Here is a 21715-nt window from a genome sequence, read left to right as displayed (position 1 = left end):
TAGATGCACTTTCCAGCATATGAATGGATCGATCACTTCGTAAAAGGTAAGGTTGAATTGATTTTTAGCACTTAAAAGATCTATCAGTCGTGCGCCAAGGGGCTAGCAGCCGTTGACCCAGGTTGATCACCTGGGGAAATGAAAACTGGTCTGCTTTGAGAAATCGGGGATAAAATATAGGAGAACAAGAAGCTCTTAGAGCTTAAAACTGCGCTGGTCACGTGACCAACCTAGGGGTAGTCTTGCGGGGAGAATAAAAAATGCACCCCCACCCCCTTATATTCCCTTTATTTGCGTCAAACAATGTTGCGACTGACAAGCAAAATGTGGGGGAACAAAAAAAGCACACACCCCTTATCCCCTTTACCTGTGTCAAAAAATGTTGCGACTGACAAACAAAATGGTAAGAAAACACCTTGTGTGACATTTCATGGTTGACTAGTTTCATCTGCAATTAAATATTTTTTTTATTATATGCTAATGCTGGCCAAATTTAATTCCCACGATCCTGATCCGTGAAACCAAAAAAATCGCTTATCGGAACAACGGGATTTTTCGGGCGAAAGTTGCCCCTGGGTCTGCAAGATCAATTCATAAGTCTTGCTTCACGCCAGAAACGTAAGTATCCGTGAGAATTTCGACAGTATTCCCTATTTGCATAAAACTGAAAACTGGCCCAATGACAATGTTTCGCAGTTTCTATAAAGAAAGTACTATTTTTGAACCTCTTCGGTTGTAAAAATGCAGCGTCTGACAAACTTTGTGTGACATTTCATGGTTGACTTGTTCTAGCCGCGATTAATAATTTTTCTTATATGCAAATTCTGGCCGAATTCCCACGCGCGGACGCTGAAGCTGTTTTTAGAACAGAGGGTATTTCCCTAGCATACCGAATGACGTAAGCGGTACAAGTCAGGGCATGTTTGTGAAGGGAATTGTTTTTTTTATCTCTAAAATCCTTTCAATGACACAGGCCCAAAAATAATAGATTACCCTTAAAAGAGAAATACATGCAATAAATTTGTTTAGTAAAGACCAAAGGATTCGCAAAGATTTGATAGGTAGCTTATAATAGCTTTAAAACATTACGTGACTTGAGCTCTAGCCGATCGAAAGTGAAACTTGTCATGTCAGCACATTCTTTTACACCAACGTAATGGTATTTATTCACAGATTCCGGCTGGCCCGCTAAATTATATTTCTCTTTGAAAGCGTGGAAATTTAGTATTTTCCATGGACTAAACGCTTCAAAATGGAATAGTTCACAATAAACATACTTTATAAAGACAAAAAAAGAGAAACTTTTTCCATTTGTTACTGATTTGTAGCTTCTAAACATATCGTGACTTCAAGCTCGACCGAGTGGAGGTCTGGGACAGGTCACCGACAAAACGAAAAAAAATAATAATAATAATAATAAACCCCGTGCAGAGCAAGAACTGCGCAGCGCAGTTAATTACTTCACGAAGGAAACGAAAATTGTTGGAGGAATCGAAAATTTAGAGTAATCGAGGTTTCGAGGAATCGGGATTCCTCTGCTTCAACGTTCAGTTCAGAACTCCGATTTATACATGTACGTTCGTAAGCGAAAACAATTAAGTGAAGCGAAAGAGCTAGTCTGGTTCACCACGGTATTTCGTAGATTGGATTTTATATATATTGCTTGCTTGAATTCACTTGCTTTGAATGGCCTTTTTCTGATGTGCATGTTCATGTATACTTGTTATGCAATGCTTTCGAGTACCTACCATACATTACAAGTACACCCACCGTCGGGTGACTTGATTTTTCAGGATACATGCAAGTTAAATCTGTTTTCGGAGCAACTACAGAATGCAGGGGCACTTCGGTCCACCGTGCCGGAACGCTTCATTAAAGCCTATCGATTTTTTTCTTTAGCCTGTGGTAGCTTTTAGTAGTAACATATATATGTAAAGAGAAAACTTGGTTTTCAGACTTGTGAAAGCCTGGGTTCCACTGTTTCGCATTCAATATGGCGACCATGCTTTAACCCTTTGACTCCTGGAGATTTTCCAAAAAAACGCATTTTTTAGGTGTTTTTGACCTTTTAAGGTCTATTATAAGCTAAAAAAGCTCCAAATCACTGAAATCGGCCCTCAAAACACAAAATGCATGCTTATTTCTCACCAGAATCAAGTTTGACAACTTTTTACAATGTAGCTCGTGCATGCGCACAAATCAAAGTTTGGACATAAACCATCCTACCACTTTAGGCTTTTCGTTTTTTTGTTATTTTTTTTTTCGCTTTTCCTTTTCTTTTTCTTCCTTTCTTTTTGCTGCAGTGTTTGGCCTTCTAGCAGGCTTCTTTTTAGTAGAAGAATTTCCGCGAAAGCGTAAAGGAGGCAAGAACTACTTACCATGGACAAGCAAAGGGTGGAAAGAGGCAATTTTCCTCTGAGTTTTTCGCTAAAATTTTGAAGCGTTTTGGTGCATATTTCAAGTTCCATTAATCTAATCGCGCTGGTTTAGGTATCATTGGAAAGGTCTTCTTCTGCTTCACAATTCGAGCATAGATGTTGCCTTTCTGGGTGAAAGGTGATGACGTCACAAGCGGGACAAATGCCCCGATCCTTTGCGGCCGGTTTAGGCCGGTGCAGGAGTCAAAGGGTTAATACCATTGAAGATTGAAGATTAATGCATTTCATTATGTCGAAAAGGAGTATAAGCAACTAAAGCAGAGTATAAGAGGAAGAAGAGTTACAAGTTTTATCTTTCAAAGACAGAATAAGGTAGTAAAACCTAAGAATCGCAGATTACAATTTCAGTATGCTAGCGTTCACTCAACTGAATCTATAGAAATCGTCTAGAAATTATGGTTTATGTTAACAGTGTGATTTGGTATAAACTTCAACCCCATTTATTACATGGGTGCAATGCGTACTACGTTTTTATTGGGTGCGAACTCGGTCATACAAGGGAGTGAACTTGGTCTCACTGGGAGCGAACGCGGTATAAGGTGGGAGCAAACTCTTACGGTGCGAAACCGACTGGGAGTGAAACCGGCAACTTCCCTGTAGTTTTATTTCTGTTTAAATTTAAAGTAGAACCCCGGTAATTCGAACTCGGATAACTCGAACAACCCCGCTAACTTGAACTAACTTTGATAACTTCCATTTCCCTTGGACCTACAGTACTTTTCAGTCATTTTTACTTGGTTAACTCGAAAACCCCGCTAACTCAAACTGTTTTTCGTTTCCATTCAGAGTTAGAGTTACCGGGGTTTAACTGTATTTAAAAGAAAAAAAAAACGAAAAAATAAAAAAAAAGGATTTTTCCGCTGTTCAAGATTGCAGAACTTTATTTGTTGCTGTTAACATTTTAAACCTCGATTGCTCTAAATTTTCGATGGAAGTTGATTCTGTGCAGTTGTTCATTCATGTGGAAAATTTTTTTTCCAAAAATCTAAACTGATTGCAAATTCGTCATAACCAATTTATTATTGCTTTAAGAATATTTTGTTTTTCATGGACATGGGAATGGTTGCGATGTAAAGCTGTTTACACATCCATTCCTGAGTTTTGCGTGCTGCTTGATGTCTGCACAAAGTTTTTAATCTCTACAGTGTACCATCATGTTTTTCGAAAGATTTAATATTTCGAATGTCATGATTTGAGAAATTGATTCCCTGCAGTTCTTCATTCATGTGGAAGTTTTTTTCCCCAAAATCTAAGCTGATTGCGATTTCGTCATTGTAAATTACACATGTATTATTTTAACAATATTTTGTTTTTCTTTGATGTGAGAATGGTTGCAGTGTAAAGCTGTTTACTAATCGGTTTTGTCCACTGCTTGACAAATTCCTTGATGTTTACATAAAGGTTTTACTCTCTATTATCAGGTTTTTCGAAAGATTGAATATTTCGAATGTCCGATTCGAGGAATTGATTCTGACTGTGCAGTTGTTCATTCATGTGGAAAATTATTTTCCCAAAAATCTAATTTGAACTGAGATGAATTAATCGAGGTTCCACTGTATGTATGTACTGTATGCATACTACATAAGCATTGTATTTTCTGGTGGATACTGCAGAATGATATAATGCAATGACTTTCTTTGTGTAGGTTTCTGATTGGCTGTATTCGTTAAAGCATGTACAGTAAATGTATGCACATGAAGCCAAACTGTCACACAGTAATAAGCTTTCTGTATAAAAATAATAGCCTTCTCAGCTTGGGTACACAAGGGACCAGTTCTAAAAGATTTGGTTCCATCTTATTCTACATGTAATTTGAAACCATTCTGGAATGGAACCAAATTAAATTGGACCTGGCATTTTGCAGGTCCAGTTTTGGATCCCTAACAGACTGGTTCCAAAACAATCAGATGTAAATACACTAGAAGCTGATCCTGTCTGGTTTAAGATTGAAATCTGGTCTGAAGTGAAGGCAGAATTTGTTAAATTCGTACACAGAAGGCCCTCAGTTATTTCGACTATATACATGTATAGCACTGCAGTCACTGCATCAAGGTTACATTCATAATGGGTGTAATTTTATTACACACTCAGTAATTATTTTTGAGTTTTGCAATGTGAAATCTTTATATTTGGCACTTTTGCTCTTGACGCCATTTTCGTCAGACCTTAAAGCTTATGTATCCGTAGGGTGAATTAAACATGACCTTTATCTACACTGTAGTCTTTTAAGCCATTTGGCTAACTGGTGTAGAAAATACACATGTATCTTTCATAAACTAGTGTGGACTTCCTTACATGTACCTACATGTAGGGGTTGACAGATTTAATCTGGACTACATTATGTTTTAGGTTTTCATCAATATTAATATACTGTTGTTTTTACTTTTTTGCAGATGTATCATGAGGGATTTTTCAAATTTTTCATTTATCATAATAATAATAATAAAAATAACATAATAATTATTCATTAAGTGTCGAAAAAATATTGCAGTTGTAACCATTAATTGTTGTCCTAAAATCATCCTTCCTATTGTATTTGGAGAGGCAAAAATTAATCAATGTAATTTTAGTTTCTAAAATTAATCAAAACTAAATCAACCAGTTGATGCTGGGATTTAATTTGTATTAATGATAAAAAAATGAAAATTGCTTTGTTGAGTGGAATTATTCTAATAAATTTAAGATCAAAGAGGTACAAAGCATCTTGTCTTACTTTGCCGGCCATTTACATGTATTTAGTTTTTAAGTACATAACATCAGAAACTAAAAGAGATTAAGGCGGCTTTAACAAGTTAACTTGCTTGTTGCAATGAACAGTCAATTGCAAAGTAGCCTATGCGACTTCAGCTGATGTTGGCTTGTTTGGAAAACCTTTGCTTGCTCAAGTGAGTGGAAGCTACAGTATGTGATAATGAAATGAAGACCATACATCTAATATACATTCAGTATGAAGTCACCTATTTGGTAAGTTTGTTATATGTTTTCTTTGATTTATTATTGTTTTTATTTAAACAACCACCAGAAATGTAATTGATTCAACTGTGAAAAACAGTTAAAACTAAATTTTCATGGTGGTCATGTCTTTGTGTGCCTCATGAAAAGCAAGCGAGGGGCTGAATTCATGGGTAGTGAAAATGTCATGAAAAGACATTACATTTTTCATGACTCATTAATATTCTACCGTTCATGGGAAAACAATGGGTTTTTCATGGGGCATGAATTTAATGACACCATGAAAACACCATTAATTCCAACACCATGAAAAATGAGCTTTTAAATTCATGGATTTTTCATTACCATGAAAAAGCCATTAAAAAACCATGGTGGCTTCATTTTGATTCATGGCATTTTCATGGGTATTTTGGTCAATTAGAATTTTTTCATGGGCCATGAAGCGTTGAATATTAAGGGGATTTTCATGTTATTTTCATGGGATTTTTATGCAGTATTCATGGTATATTTTCATGAAAAACCCATGAAAATTTGACCATTAAAATCTACTGAAAAATCCATGAAAAAGCTATGAATTTTCCATGAAAAATTTCAGTGGATTTTCATGGGTTTTAAGTTCATAGTGCATGACTTTGGAAGTTTGCCGCATTTTTTTGTTTTCACGCGGTCTACAAAAAAATTCGCTCTTAAAGCTTTGAATTAATGTAGGTAAGTTTGAATGTATTTTTTTTTAATACCCTTTATCCCATATCATAATCATCTAACAGTCACAATTCTTTTTCAGCTGGCTTTTAATGGTAACAGCTCTCAAGTAGGTATGTATGATGTCCCATGCATCTTTCAAGGGATGTTAAAGCTTTCTAGCGGAATGATGGTCAGAAGCAAAAATAGTTGCAGGATGCACAAGTAATACAAGTAGCACCCGCTCCGCAGAGATTAAATAGCTTGCACGGATCGCGGTTGCACTTCCGAAATATATCTCCACCGGGACAAAGTTCTGCAAAAAAGCGCAAAAGAAAACAAAAAGATTTTATTACAGTGTGCTTCAGTGCTGTTAGCAGTTTTCAACCAGAATCTTTACGAAATCATTATATTAAATCGCAGTGTGCGTCCGCAGTTTTGTGTACAGCTTTTACACAACGCCAAAAGCTCTAAAAATAATGATTTAGGTTTACTTTTTAAAATGAATAAAGATGAGCTGATAGAGTTAAAACGTGCTCAGCAGAGCTGTCAAAAAGTTTAAAATGCCAATTCTCCAAAGTAAAGCAGTCTGTAGGCGTTTCAAGCGAGACTTTCGAGTGTGTCAATAAGCTCGCCCCAGTTCATCTCTGTCACATGTTCACTCCGAAAATTTCAAATGTGAAATATTTAATCGTGACAAGGAAAAGATTCTAAGGGTTTTCTTTAAATCACCACATAGCTGATCCGATTTGTTGATAATCAAAATTCTTTGGTATAAGTAAATGCATCTCTAGTCATTAGATCAGTTTTATCCCCCCCAAAAAACTATGGTTGAAATCTTAAATAGCCTTGTTAACTAGATCAACTGTTCTCTTACCAAGCTGAGGCTGAGTTCCAAATGCCTGTTGGAAGAAAAAAATGGAGGAAGAGCGTTAATGACTGTTGACATAGAAATGATTCGGTTAATGAGGTTTTTAAGTAAAAAAATAATCTTAATCTTGCAAAAATATTCTTCGGTTACATTTATTACGTATTCAAGCAAGATGTACATTGTTTGCACAGCCACTGACATAGAGAATACTATAAGATAATCTACTCTGACCTCTTTCGTAAAAGGAACGAAATACTACTGTACTTTCCAACTCCAATAAAGGTACTTTACTCGAACAAGGCATAACCAAAATAATTATTCGTTAATTTCACTTTCCATCATTTTTTTTCTTTTGAAATTGACTTTTGAAGCGAGAAAAACAGAAAAAACCCGATTTATTATGCAATAACCAAGAAAATCCTCGCGCGCTCATTGCGTGAAAGTAATGGTCGATGAGAGTAACCTGAAATGCTTTGCAGGGGAATTTTTGGAAACTTGAAATATTGACGCGACTGTTCCAGAAGACATAGTCAGGCGAGTTTAAAAAAGGCAGTGAAAGTTTTTGAAAAACTTGAAATTTCGACGCTACTTTTCCAGAAGACATAGTCAGGCGAGTTTAAAAAGGCAGTTATTAATACATTTAGAATGTAGTTTCCACACATCCGTTGGATTCAAGTGAAAAACATTGTAATAGTAAAGACGCCATAAAATGTCCAAAACTTTGCAGTGAAACCACTCGCCTAAAGGCTTGTGGTTTCACTTGAGTTTTACATTTTATGACGTCGTTTCTGTGGTCTTCTTCTCCTTCTTCTCTAGGACCCAGAGTCCTGCAGAGTGCCCGGTGGCACATGGAGCTTCTGTCAGGGTTCTCCACTTTTGCCGGTCTTCTGAGTGTAGACCATAGAAAATGAGGTTATTTGTTAAATGCGTCATTAAAAATGATTTGCTTTCTTGTCTTTCTCCAAATAGACAACTTTGCTGTTTTATTGAATGACTGTCTTTATTTATATTATTTCAAAACTCTTGCTTGGTAATTAATCAGAACATAAAAAAGCACGAGACGGCCAAGTACAAATCACGTGACTTTGTTCGCCAAAAGGTAAATACATTAAAGCACTATGAGTATACCGAGTAAGTTGTGTTTGCACTATGACTATACCGAGTAAGTTGTACACGTCCATGACAACACTATAAAAGGGACACTGTCCCGGTTGAAATATCGTGTTTTCATTATCATGGAGAGGAGCTTTCGTTAGGCTTTCTTTATTATCGCAAAATCAGAAGAAATCATCTTAAAAATGGTATAGAAGTCCATAGAAGCAAATAATATAAACTAAATGGGAAAATAACAGCTAAAAAGGTCAATTGTCACTAAAATGGCAACTTTGATTTCTTGACATAATTTAAATTTCATAATCCTTGCAATCTTGCACTTAATCTCAAAACTATAGCTACTATAGTTCTGTGTTGCTCTATTAAATCTTTCTATCCAGCTAAGTCGCATATTTGGTTGCATTTGGCGATTGAAGTGGAAAAAATCTTAATGAAATTTTGCTATGTCGGCAGGACAGTGAGTAATCAATTCCAATAAGTATTTGACAAATCCTGCAAAAATTAAATTGGACTATTTTAACGTCCTTAAAAATTACACCATTTTAGAGTAACTTTGATTCTTGCTCTATCAGAAGGCAAAAGTTTGCGGGATCAAATGAGCACAAAAAAAATCAGATTTTAGTTATTTTGATTAACTCTAAACATAAACTTACTTAAGCTTGCGAAGCTGGCAAGGAAACGAGGCACAGTAACACGAGAGCAATGTAAATCTTCATGGCTTGGATGCTTCTGCTTGTCTGGTGAGAAACAGAAAAAAAAATTAAAGAAAATACACAACTGCTTTTAAACATGAACACCTCGGCTGTTTTTCCGGCATATCATGGACATTGGATTATGCTTACGGTGACAAACAAGCCTTTGGGAAGGCAATTAAAAAGTGAAAAAACAACATTTAAACATACATATTTTTACTTGCTCAACTAATAAGTGACGTTGGAGAAACAATCGAGATCGGCTCTGGTTACAGCGATGGCAAACAATAAGAACATGTACGGCTCTTTGATATGGACTAGACTCGTGCACAGCAAACGAATCATGATTCAGCGAAAACTAATGAATGTAAAATATAAATAATATCCATGATACAGCAGAAATCACTGATACAAGTATTTTCAATGTATTCTTTCGTCTGCATTACTTTGTGCAATCCGGTTGATCGATTGATTTTGGCTGATATGACGTCAACGCAATATAGACAATTGTAATTACTGACATTGGTTGTTGTTTTTTTTATCTCAGATGTGAGAAGTGGGTTTGCTTTTAAGCTAGAAAATTGATTTTTATATTCAAGCCGCACTTTTGGGTGTTACTGCGGTGCCCTTGTAAACGGGATTCTACTCATGATGTCGAACGAAACTCGCGACAAAAGACACTGTCTGCGGTCTCATCTGGACTGCTAACTATAGTTAAGACGGCGTTACTATAGTTAGCTATTTCGGTAATGTGACCGCTTCTCTGTTCACCCTAACTATAGTTAGAAAATTTACGCCTCGCTGATCTAAAACAATACACACTGACTATAGTTATACCCAAGGAAGGTTCATGGGTGAGTCTTAAGTTTACAAACGAAAAACCAATCAGAATGCGACAATGTTTATCGCACGTGCGAGATGGAGATGAATATGCAAAACAAAGCGTGAAGGGGAGGGAAAAAAGAAAAACAACATGCCGAGAAAGTACATATCACCAATGTTAGCAAACATAAAGCTTGAATTCTTCGGTTTCTAGCATCCTTACTTCATTTTATTTTCTTCAACGCCGAGTTGCCGTGCAAAAATAGGAAAATTAGAGGAACAACTAGCCACAGATCAACACTTACAAGGGCTGTCATGAACTAATTTAAATTTGAAATTATTCAAAAGCTAATCTAACTATAGTTAACTGCATTGGTGTGACCGCAAAGACGACCGAAAGCACTAACTATAGTTAGGTATGACGTCACGTAACTTGAGACTTACTATAGTTAAACTTTAGTTACGTCGTAGATGTGACCGCAGCCACTCTTAGATAAATTCCTAGATGAACAAAAGACATGCTCATTTGTTACATTAAAACCACTCAAATATTAAAATTGCTGACAAATGCACTTCGCAAAATTATTTTTTCATAGTGCTATATATATTATTACCACCAAAAACGTTAGCATCGCCTTCGGAATAAAACTGCCATATCATGATTACCTCATTGCTTTTAATCTAGAATACAATATACAAAGCGCTTTTTTTATAATTTACCCCCTTGAAGCCGCCAAAACGCCCGTTAGCGTGTACGTAAACAGGTCTTCAGTGACGAGCAAATTCCGGGAGGGCATTTTAAAGGAGATCTAGATTCAATATATAACTTAGAGAGTAAACAAAAGTAAAGAAAAACAATATACAATGGAATCCGATTTCTCCAACCTCAAAGGAAAACAAAAATTGGCTCGAGCAATCGGGCCGTTCGAGAAGTCGAGTGGTCGAGTGGGGAAAGGGTAATGGCTTTCGTTTTGAATTTTGCGAGGTTCCAGAAATTGAGATTCCACTGTATAAACATGTATACTTCACTCACTTGACTAACAAGACGTTGGAATAAACTATCGAGATCTTCTTAAGCTACAGCGAATGCTGACAATGTTCGTTCAGCTAGGAAACCACTTGTTTTTAAAATGGTTTAAATTCTCATAGCACACGAGTCATGATGCAGGGAAAACTGCTGAAGTCAAATATCAATAATGTTCATGATACAGCTAAAATTATTGATCTAAGTAATACATTCATTTTTCCGTGTTACTTTGCATGACTCGCCTGTAAGCGCATGGTTGAATTGGACCGATAGTTAGGCAGAGTTGCCTTGAACAAAATAGCAATTAGCTATCATTCTACAATAGCTGGAAAGCATCTAAGCAGCGATATATAAATACCAGCAAATTTATTCCCCAATGATCAGACAAAGTACTAATATTTTGTACCCGTTGCCTAGGTTAACCTCTGCCTGTTTGCAGGGAAAACATATGACTTGATCCATTCTGCCAAAGTTTGGGCACACAAGTGGCCGAAATTTTCTGCTAATACTGATATGTCTGTTATCATTCATACACGCATATCCAATTAAAACAATGACAAAAAATTGAACTGTTGAACTGATATACGCGACAACAGTAACTTTTGACTAACCTTTGACTAACACCCAACTAGAGCAATACACGAGACGAGAGAATCTACGATTCAACAACATTAAAGAAACGGAGGAAAAGGATTGCAAGGCTTTGATCTACGATATCTTACAAAAAGATATGAAGTTGGACGCTCACAGCCTCAATAAAGTTCCACGCTGTCCACCGCGTTGGGAAAAAAGTGCAGGAAAGAAAAAGGCCGATTATAATGCGTTTTGTAAGCCGCGAAGACAGAAACTTCGTATGGGCGAAACGAGGCCAAATCAAACAATCTACTGTACACGCAGATGCTTACATAACAGAAGACTTCGCACGCGCTATTCAAGATAGATAGATAGATAAAACTTTATTTTGACACGATAGTAATAAAAGCTAAAAGCTTGTGGGGTTGTGTATTTAAATTAACTATGCTAAGATTAAGATTAAAATTACAATTAAAATATCTAAAATTACAATTCTTATATTTACAGTAAAATTAATTATTTAATTAATTACTAATTAGAACTGTTACTATACTAAATGATTACAATAAACTAACTAAAAATTAATTATACATAAAATCACTGTGTCTGTGGCGGGTTGTTGAAGCCGACAGGGCGTTAAAATTAAAATCTTTAAAATATGCTCTATTTACAACATGCTTTCTTAGCTCTAAAAAACTTGAAAAATTCTTCTGTTGATTGTGGTATTTAACAATGTTCCAAAGAACAGATCCCTTGTATCTGAGTGAATCCTTCATGAATCGCGAGTTGAATCTTGGTATCGAAGATAGTTGTTTTCCTCGGAGCGAATAGCCATGACTGGAGTTGTCTAGTATTCTAGTATTCAAGAAGAGAGGAAAGTCTTAATTAAAGCAATGACCAAAGCAAGAGAAGACTTAGGAACGGACAACGTCAAAGTCATCGGTAGGTATTTGATTATTGACAATCAGAAGTATGACTTTAATAACATCCCTTATTTTTTTCTTTGTTCGTGAGCGGGCGGTATTCTACAAATCCTGCGATCTGATTGGTTCCGGGAGCGGGCGGTATACGTATTCTCCAATCCGGCCCTCGACAGCGGGCGGTATCCGTTGCGAGATGAATCGTCGAGTGTACTTTCCGCGCGAAATCATTTTGCAGCGTTGTACAAACGAACACATGAAAGATTTGCTCAGCAAAATCGAAATCGCCGCTCACCAACTGTTGTAAATGCGAAAAGACAGAATAGAAGTGGAATTAAAGGCCTCGAAGTTCTTCTTAAGGCGAGTGTTGATTTTGTTTATCGACAAATTAAGTTCTAGTTGATAGTTTGTTGAGTTTGTGGTTGTTTGTGCATTTTGCAATCATTTGCACGCCATTTTAATACGATAAGCTGCGTCGGTTTTAAACTTCAATTTTGAGTAAAAACTGTCTTTTTATCGGCCACTTCTTTGCCAAAACAAAACACTAGTTGCCATCATTCAAGAAAATGAGATTCGTTAATTAAAAACAGCCAAAATAATTCTGACAATATTGTGCCGTACGTCCAAGCTTCGCATTTCATTTAGTTTCACTTTCGCACTGTTTATCACAAAATAATTATGCTGGGATTTAACGCAGAGCTTATTAATTCGTTAAATACAAGTGTGTATAGCTATACCGAAACTGTCTTTCCGTCAGATAGTTTTTTTTTTTCGGGAAATTCTCAAACTTAGCATCCTGCGAACAGAGTTCTTTATCAAAACATTCATCGGGAAGCCGGAATCGGCGTTTAGTTTTGTCAATGATAATGCTTTGGCTCGATTTTACATTTATGATATATTTACTACTTCAATTTCTTTGATTGAATCCCTTCAGTGTTAATTTAATATGCTGAACCTTTCTGTAAATACGGTTCATTTAATTTATTTCGAACTAAATAACAAACAGCATTTTACACTCTTGCTAACCCGTCGATCGACTCAACATTGAAATTAAATAGCGCGCGTATACGAACAAAGATTTTGTGACACAATCTTTCTAGGTTTCTTTTAAAAACAAATAAAGTGGGAAAAAAATAAAAACGTTATTCACCAGCCTAGGTCGGTCCGTATTCGGAAAAACTGTGCCCTCGGTCTTGGAACCGCCCTCGGCCTGCGGCCTCGGGCGGTATCCAAGATCTCGGGCACAGTTTTTCCCAATACGGACCTCCCGTCTGGTGAATAACCTATATATATTTTCTAAAGTAACCATTTTCTTAAGACACCACTGAAACACAGAGATAATTATTCGTTTTTTTGTAACCCAATGCGCATATTAATAAGTTTATTTTACCTTAGGGTGGGAAATAAGATCCCATTGGGCACAATAGCGCGTAAACTGTGAATACCTTCATTAAGTCTCGCGGGGTATTAGTCCTAAAGAAACAGATTTTAACGCGCGTAATGTTATTGTTCTTTGTATATATGTAATAATTTTTTGCGTCACTACAGCACAGCTGGCTCCTTTGTTTCAAGCTTTCATTTGCCTTGTTAATTACCCTCAGGGAAAAGCTACATTTGCCAAGTTTTGTAACACTAAGCTGCTCCTAGAAACTCTTAAAATATGTTCACTTAACGTAAGAGGCTTGGGTGACATGCTTAAGAGAAGAGAGGTATTTTCTTGGCTTAGAGCAAAAACAACTCTATTTATTTTCTACAGGAGGTCCACTGTTGCGAGAACACGTCCTCGTTGTGGTCGGCAGAGTGGGGATACAAATCATATTTTAGTTGTTGCACAGGCGCTAAAGCAGGAGTTGCAACTTTATTCAATAATACATTTGATTTTGAAATGAAGCGGGTATATTGTGATCCGAACGTTAAAAACTACCTAGGTCAAAAAATATATTGATGTTAACAATCACGGGAAATGGAAACTCTTCTTTCATTTAGAACTTAGAAATTACGGGGTAGAGCTTTTTTCAGCGGCAACCTCAGAAAAAGCGACTTGTTAAAGCATTTTAAATTATCCTATCCCTTTATCGTGGAGATTGCAAATATCTGGTCTGAAATAACTTTCGAGAATAATATAAAGTCTACAGACCACTTTCGCTCTCTAAACCTTTGGCACAACTCTCTTTTACGGATCAATAACAAACCAATCTTCTACGAAGCATAGCTGCAAAAAGGGATTAACAAGGTTTCGCATTTGATGAAAGATTCAGATGCGTTCCTATCCTTTCATGAATTCAAAGCGCGCTATGATGTCAACGAAACAATTTATCTTGCTTTTTACGGGTTATTATCTGCCTTAAGAACCCTACGAAATAAAATTAGAGCGCCCGTACGCAACAATACAAATAAACAATACGAAAGCTTTTATACGGAATCCATGAAAGCAAATAAACTAAGTAAGCAAGCTTATAAAAATTAATTAGTCTTAAACAAAAGTGTCCAACCAATAGCCAAGAAAAATGGGCCGTGGATTGCGCCTCTGAAGCTCGTGAACCAATAGATTGGAAAGCAGCATACCAGTTATCTTTCCAGTGTACAAAATCTACAAAACGTATTATATTTCAATTCAAACTTCTGCATAGACGATTGTCGACCAACGATTTTCCAAAAAAAGTAGGAATAAAAGATTCTGATTTCTGTAGTTTCTGCAAAACGGAGAAGGAAAGCTTGATTCATCTTTTCTGGTCTTGTAGTGTCGTCTCTACCTTCTGGCAAAACGTCAAGGATTTTCTTGTAAACCAAAATCTCGCACTCAGCACATACAACTTATCTTTAAAAACACTGAAATTTTGGCTTGAAGAGAGACACATCAAAGAATAAACAAAAACTTAACTTTCATTTTCTTGTAGCGAGATACTAAAAATTATTTGGTCCTGTAGGACACGTAACCTGTCGCCTGAAATAAAACATTTCTCTGTCTTTCTGGCAAGTCACAGCAGCCTCAAAAGTGGAGCAGCGTCAGAAAATAAACTTTAGGAAGCTACGTTAAGACAAAAGGCAAGTAATTTATTTCATTTGTTTGAAACCGAAGGCTAGAATTATGTTTATATGTTACTGCATATATGGTTATTGTAAGTACTGTATGTAGCGCGTAATATTATATTAGTAGGGTAAATAATGTAAGTATTTGTAATGTAATGTAATATAATGTATTGTAAAGAATGTAAGTACCTGTATGTTAAGTAATGTAACTGTCATGTAAGTAATGTATGTAGTGTAAGTAGTATAAAGAATGTAAGTAATTGTAATTTAAGTAATGTAAATGTCACGTAAGTAATGTACGTAGTGTAAGGGGTGTAAAGAATGTAAGTAATTTTAATGTAATGTAATGTAAAGAATGTATTTAATTGTACGTTAAGTCACGTAGGTAGTGTAAGTCATTGTTTTGTAAGTAGGCTCTCTTTTTTGTGTGTGTGTGTTGCAATAAAAAAAAAACTTTTGATTAAGTTCACAAATGCAATACGTGAACACTTTTACTACCCCCTTTCCGGCTTTATTTCTATAAATGTCAGGAAGCCTCAATTGACAGTCTTATAAATGTGACTTGCTAGAATGTCAACATTGAAAAGAGAAGATGAGAGAAAAACAAAATGTATTTTTATTCAATTTTATTTAGAAACACAAAAAAGACTTATTCAATTCGATTTTGAAGTGCGATTCCCAGTTTGGCGATTTGAACAAAGTCCATCGCTAATTTCTTGCAGTTTGTCAATTAACAGTTGACTTCGGGGCAATAATTGTTAATTTTTTGGTATTTTCTCGTTTAATACGTTTAGGGAAATGTGGAATTAAATACCCAATAAATTAAAATGTATAATTTTACTTTAAGGTAATATCTGGCAAATTTTCCGTTCCAAATTTTTTCTGGCTTCTCTTCCTTTCTTTTTTCGGCATTTTTATTACTTCTATCCTTTTATCTTTTTAAAAGCCACTGACACGCTAATTAATTGACAACATTAAACGTGGTTCAATGACTGCTCCTCCAAATGCCGAACGGCCGGAGTCGAGTTTGGCACCAAAAAGGTTAAAATTAAAGAAAAGGTCCAGCTCCTTTCATTAATCTAATCCACGAACTTTTATTAATGGTGCAATAATATAAAGAGCATTTTCGAAAGATTTAGCAAGTTTCGTTGCCGAGAGTAACTGCAAAAGTCTTGCGCTGTTAACTTAGACCACTATATAGCTAGCGAACGGGCAACGGATAATCCCAAGTCCTAGCAAGCAAGATTATGCCGTGTTGTCCTCTCATTTCGTCATTCGCCTGCATGCGGAGCCAGACACACAATATAATTGCCCCCGCCCAGAGGCCGAAGCCCAAGGAGGCATCCTTATAGTCCCCGTGATAGGTATATAGGATATGGGTATCTCCTTGGTTTACAGAAAAAGTCCCGAGTTTCATCGAAATGGGCGCGCTCAGGGTATTGCACGGAGTATTGGGAGGCATGATAACATTTTTGCCGGACCATTGGTTAATAATGACGTAGATCTAGGATCCTAAGCTGTAAGCAATCAGTCTCCAGAGTACAGAATTTGTTTTTCCAAGAACGTTTGCCTTAAGAACATTTGGCCATGATTAACAATAAGCAAGACCTAGCCCAAAACAGCAATTTGCTAGACACAATTAAGCTGCAAAAGACGAGATGATGAGACGAAGACGGAGTTGAGAAAATCTTTCGCCATTGTTTTCGACTGAACTTTCAAATTGGTCATTCTTGCTTTGGTTGCCAGCCCAAATTTCTTGAACACAGTTTGGCTCAAGTGGTAGTTTTCAAACGTTTGGCTCTTACTTAAGTGACAGTCCGCGTAAGGATCGACCGCTCAATTTGGATGAAATATTCGATTTCCTTCAAAATTTCTCCACCAAGCAAGGTTGATATAAGGTAGAAGAAAACATATTTCTTTGGTTCTCGTTCTTGATAATACTCGAAATTTTGAGGCTAAAGTTATCGATACCCGAAACACACAAAACGGGCCTTTCAGCAAGCCGAAATTAGCCCAATTTTAAATGCTTGCCGCCAAGCGTATATTTAACGAACGAATACAAGAATAACACCAGTAATAGATATACTATAGTACCTTGATACAAGTGGTAATACAAAATCAAATCATTGCAAATTTTTAAAATGATAGTCTTTTAGACAAGACAATGTCCACGCCATTTGCAAGTAGCGGACGAAGGGCCGTAGCGAAAATCAAAATTTCTCAAAATTCTGACTTACTCCGAGAAAGTTTTCTATTTTTCTGAAAGGTACATAGATAGTTTTTAAAAACCATGAAATAATATTTAGTGGCACCCCAGAATTTGAGGAGATATAGACGGAGTAAAGTTCTAGAAATCTGGTAAACGATTGACGATTACAACAGCAGCATCAAAAGGAAAGAAGAAAATCGAGCAAGTTCGTTTTAAAAACCAGCCGCCATGTTTGTTTCAAAATACTGCCGCTGACCGCATCAACAAATTGTGCTGAGCAAATATATCAATGGAAAAAAATGGATAATCGATGAAGTAATCGATGAAAAAATGGCGTTGCAGTCACTGGATGAAATCATGGATTTGACTTCATTTGGCTGGAAGACAAATGTAAGACAAATCTGATATAACATTTGTCGGAGACAAAAGAAGATAAATGTGAGACAAATATGTCATCACATTTGTCCAAGACAAATGTATAACAAATGCAGTATAAATATAATACCATATTTGCACTTAGACAAATATAGGGTAAAACTGAATAAATTTGAAGCAGAAAAAGTGGAGTCTTAATCACTACATATCTTTCTTTTCATTGATTATTGAATGTTTTTTCAGGTAGATGTCTGGGTTTGAGGTTTTTGAGCCGAGCTGTTATGTAATATCAACAGAGAAAAAAAATAAAAGAAGGAAGTAGTGAATAAATAACCAAATAAATAACAACAAGGAATCATCTTGAATCAATTAACCATTACCTTTATTCTTTGAAATTATTTAAAATCATCAACAAACAGTGCAACAACTCTGTAAATTACTCTTAAACGTCTTTATACCTACAGGTTGTAGCTTCAAAAAAAATTTCCTGGCAATGTTACCCTAAAGGTACACACTAGGCGACAAGTCGCAGCAAAAGGCCGCCCCATGTGTAATTCTTCAAAACAAGTTGCTGTGACAAGGCGTTTTTTCGGTGCATAAACAGCAAATTTGGAAGAGTGGGAATGTGAACTAGTTTTCCAATTCAATATGGCAAAAAATACATGACACTCTCTCATTGGTTAATTTATATTTTGTCGCAGCGATTAATAGCAGACATGGACACGTGCTGCAACAATGCTGCTATCGCTCATTTTGTCGCTGCCATGTGTCGAACAAATTCAAACCAGTTTGAATTTGTGTGACACATCACAGCGACAAAATTCTATCGCAGCGACTTGTTTGCAGCAAGAATACACCATGTCACACGAGGCGACATGTCGCAGCAGCATGTTACCCCGACGTGTCATCTAGTGTGTGCTGACCTTAATGCCATTACATTCCAACAGCTTCATTCTTGCTGGCAAAACAAGATAACCAATGGGGGGTGTTGACATTATTTGAAAAGTCATTTTAAAATACCAGAAAATACTGTTTTTCAAATGTTTTTTTTTTCCATAGAAAATCCAAAATGCCCAGGAAATATGTTGCTTCTCACATGTTTTGCTACATCTAGTGATGACCAATCAATGAAACTGAAAGTCGATACCAACTGATAATAAATAATAACAGTTGATTGATATAAGAAACCAAGGAGAAATTGACAATGAAAAAACCTGTTTTTATCACCAGCAATAGTGCAATATTATGATTATATATGATCAATATCTAAACTGCAAGATATTGATGACAGTAACTGCAATCAAGGAAAATTGATTTGCATTTTAAGCATAGACATGTACATGCAGTGTGGTCTTGTGTCATGTTACAACAAACAAATCTTGTTTTCCAGAAAATATCCATACCCACCCCAAGGATGGTCATTAGAAATTCTTAAGGGGAGGGGGTCTCAAAAGCCAAAACTTTTAAGGGAAGTATGAAGCAAAACTAGAAATGCCAGAGGGGTGGGAAGGTCTGAACAGAAGAACCATCCTTAGGGAAGGTATGGATATTTTCTGTAACCACAAATTTTAAGAAATATTTTCAGCAATCATGGTTTTGACAGCTAAACTCAAAAAATCCCCGAAATATTGAAGGAGTTGTTGAAAGTTCAGGACATGCAAGCAAAACTCAATACCAAAAGTAATTACTGTTCTGGTGGTACCGGTAGTAACATTGCATAATTTCTGGTGTTAAGGTTTTTTGAGTTTCCCAGTAGAATACAGTAGTTGTCAGTAGCAACATGCAAAAAGCTCAAGTTAATTCTAATTACAAGTAAATTTTTCTTTCTAGTGGTAAAACAAAGAGAACATTTTCTCTCTTCCATGTTTGCACAGTTCCAACAAATTTACATTGAATCCTTTGAACAGGAAGGAACGATGCAGGTCCTAATGGCTCAAAAATGTCCTTACACCATATTTCTGTGGTTCCACTCTGGCGCTTATGTCTGTCTGGGTGCTTCTGAAACCATGAAACATAGGCCATGACAAGGGTTTTCCACTGTCCATGGATGCAAATGTTTTGTTTCATGTAGTACCGGACAACTGCAGGCCTTGCATCTGATGTGTCAGGATTTACTTGGCCACCGACTCCAACCCAAGGTGCAATGACATAAGAAGAACGCTCACTTCTTGAATCAAGGGAACCATACCGCTCACCACAGAATTCCACACAGGCATAACGATCAAAAATGACAGTTCCATTTCTGAAATCCACTCCGTCAATAAATGTTGAATACGACTCCATTAAAAAGTTAAGTTCGTCATCATCCAGGTTATCTACTCTGTGAGGAGAGATACAAGTACATGATCCATCATCCAACCAGAGGTTTGATTTGGTAACAGGGCCATCTGATAGAGATAACAGATCCACAGTGGAACTAATGTCCTGAAGAGGATCCATGCTTGTGTTTTTCATTTGGCTGAAAATAGGATCAAAGTGTTCACAAAATGTACTTGGAAACGGAAGGTCTCTGATGTCTTGATCTCGAAGAAACTTACGCATTAGCTGAATTTCCACAGATCGTTGGTTCGTCTTGAAGTCACCAAGTAGGCCATTGAACCGTTCAAAGGAAAACAGCCAAAAGTTATGCACTGGCCCATAGTCTATTACACAGTTGATAATATGTGAATGTAAATGCATGTTCGGTGTGACTTCCAATTGTCCATACATTGACTCAAACTTCTTACAGAACTGCATCAGTGAAGAATGTCCTTCAGACAGAGAGTTAATAGTGATGACGGGGGCTGTTAATATTCGGCAAGCTTTTACAAACAAAAGCCACAGTTTGTAATCTTCTGCTGGTAAATAATTCTTAAGAGCAAATTCTGAATAGACAACAGTCCACAGCTTCCACTGTTCTGATGTGAAACTTCCAAAACTTGATGCTATCTTGTTTGGGATCCGCCCCATGTTAGATGGCACTTTCATGTTGTCTATTAAATCTTGTATGGCTTTAAGGTCATTTTGTGTGAAAAGTTTGTTTGGAAGCCAAATGTTTTTCATCATATGTTTAGCTGTTCCTAGGAATAAATTATGCATAGGGTCAACTATTGTGAATCTGATGCAATCAAAGTATTCAAGTTGCATTAGTTCTGTGTAGCGAGTATCATATTTTGTTTGCTTCTTCTCACGCCCCTGGTAAGTGTCCTCTTGCAAAATTTCTTGAGCTTCAGAACGGCGTTCTTCGTTTGTTCGATGAAGGCAACTTTCGAATCCTCCAAAGTTCATTTTGTCTCCAAAGTGTTTACCTGGGATGAACTCCTTTTTACATTTCGAACAGCCTCTTTTAGCACCATGTCCCAGAAAGCCACATAATTTTCTCGCAGCTGGCACATCACATGCTACTAGCAACAATGCTGCAAAAAATTTCTGAGGTACTCTAGGTGAGCCTGAATGGCGTACTTCAACTCCATCTTTCCAAAGTTGATTCAGTTCTCCAACTACTGGAACCAGGAATGGGTTGAGACTTTGTGGTTCACTTGGACCCGGAATAATTCCTGCTATTATCACGTTCTCTCTTTTGAACCTCTCACCACGAGGTAAATTCATTAAGGCCAGGTAAATTACACCAACACTATATGGCGAATGTTTATATGGCTGAAACCAGTCAACGTTCATCATTAAGGCCAAGTTCCCTTGATGCCTCATAAACCGCGAACCATCTGGAGCCTTAAAATTCCGCCATACCCTACCGTGGATCACATCTGTCAATAACCCTGGAATGCTGGTCCTTTCTCTTTCCCTCCACAGTTCACAACGTGATACAAAACCAGGACACTGGAGAAAAATCTTTAGTGTCTCAATGATGCTACTGTAACAGTAAACCTTCTTTGGGTAGAGTTTAGTTTTTTCATCTTGGAGTTTCACTTCTTTTAAAAGAACTTCGTTGCAAGGTTTGCGATGAGCTCTCTGCCTGTGGTTTGGGAACTCAACAAATGAACATTTCTTTGACTCCCTTCTGGTTCCAACTGTC

At 36.7% G+C, this 21715-nt stretch overlaps 1 protein-coding gene and 1 long non-coding RNA gene across 2 annotated transcripts in view; one reads left to right on the top strand and one right to left on the bottom strand.

Annotated features, from left to right (window-relative positions):
* Positions 1–21715, top strand: part of LOC144654999 (meprin A subunit beta-like) — a 188745-nt gene that overhangs the window by 101539 nt on the left and 65491 nt on the right. The window lies entirely within an intron of this gene.
* On the bottom strand, positions 6186–9068 carry LOC144655491 (uncharacterized). Its single transcript, XR_013571126.1, has 4 exons — positions 8958–9068; positions 8709–8792; positions 6949–6973; positions 6186–6387 (listed from the first exon to the last, which is right to left on the bottom strand). It is a non-coding gene; the product is annotated as an uncharacterized LOC144655491 (long non-coding RNA).

This window comes from Oculina patagonica, chromosome 5 (genome assembly GCF_052425735.1).
Source record: "Oculina patagonica isolate OP01 chromosome 5, crgOcupat, whole genome shotgun sequence".
Classification (NCBI taxonomy): Eukaryota; Metazoa; Cnidaria; class Anthozoa; order Scleractinia; family Oculinidae; genus Oculina; species Oculina patagonica.
This window is presented reverse-complemented; position numbering and strand designations above follow the sequence as displayed.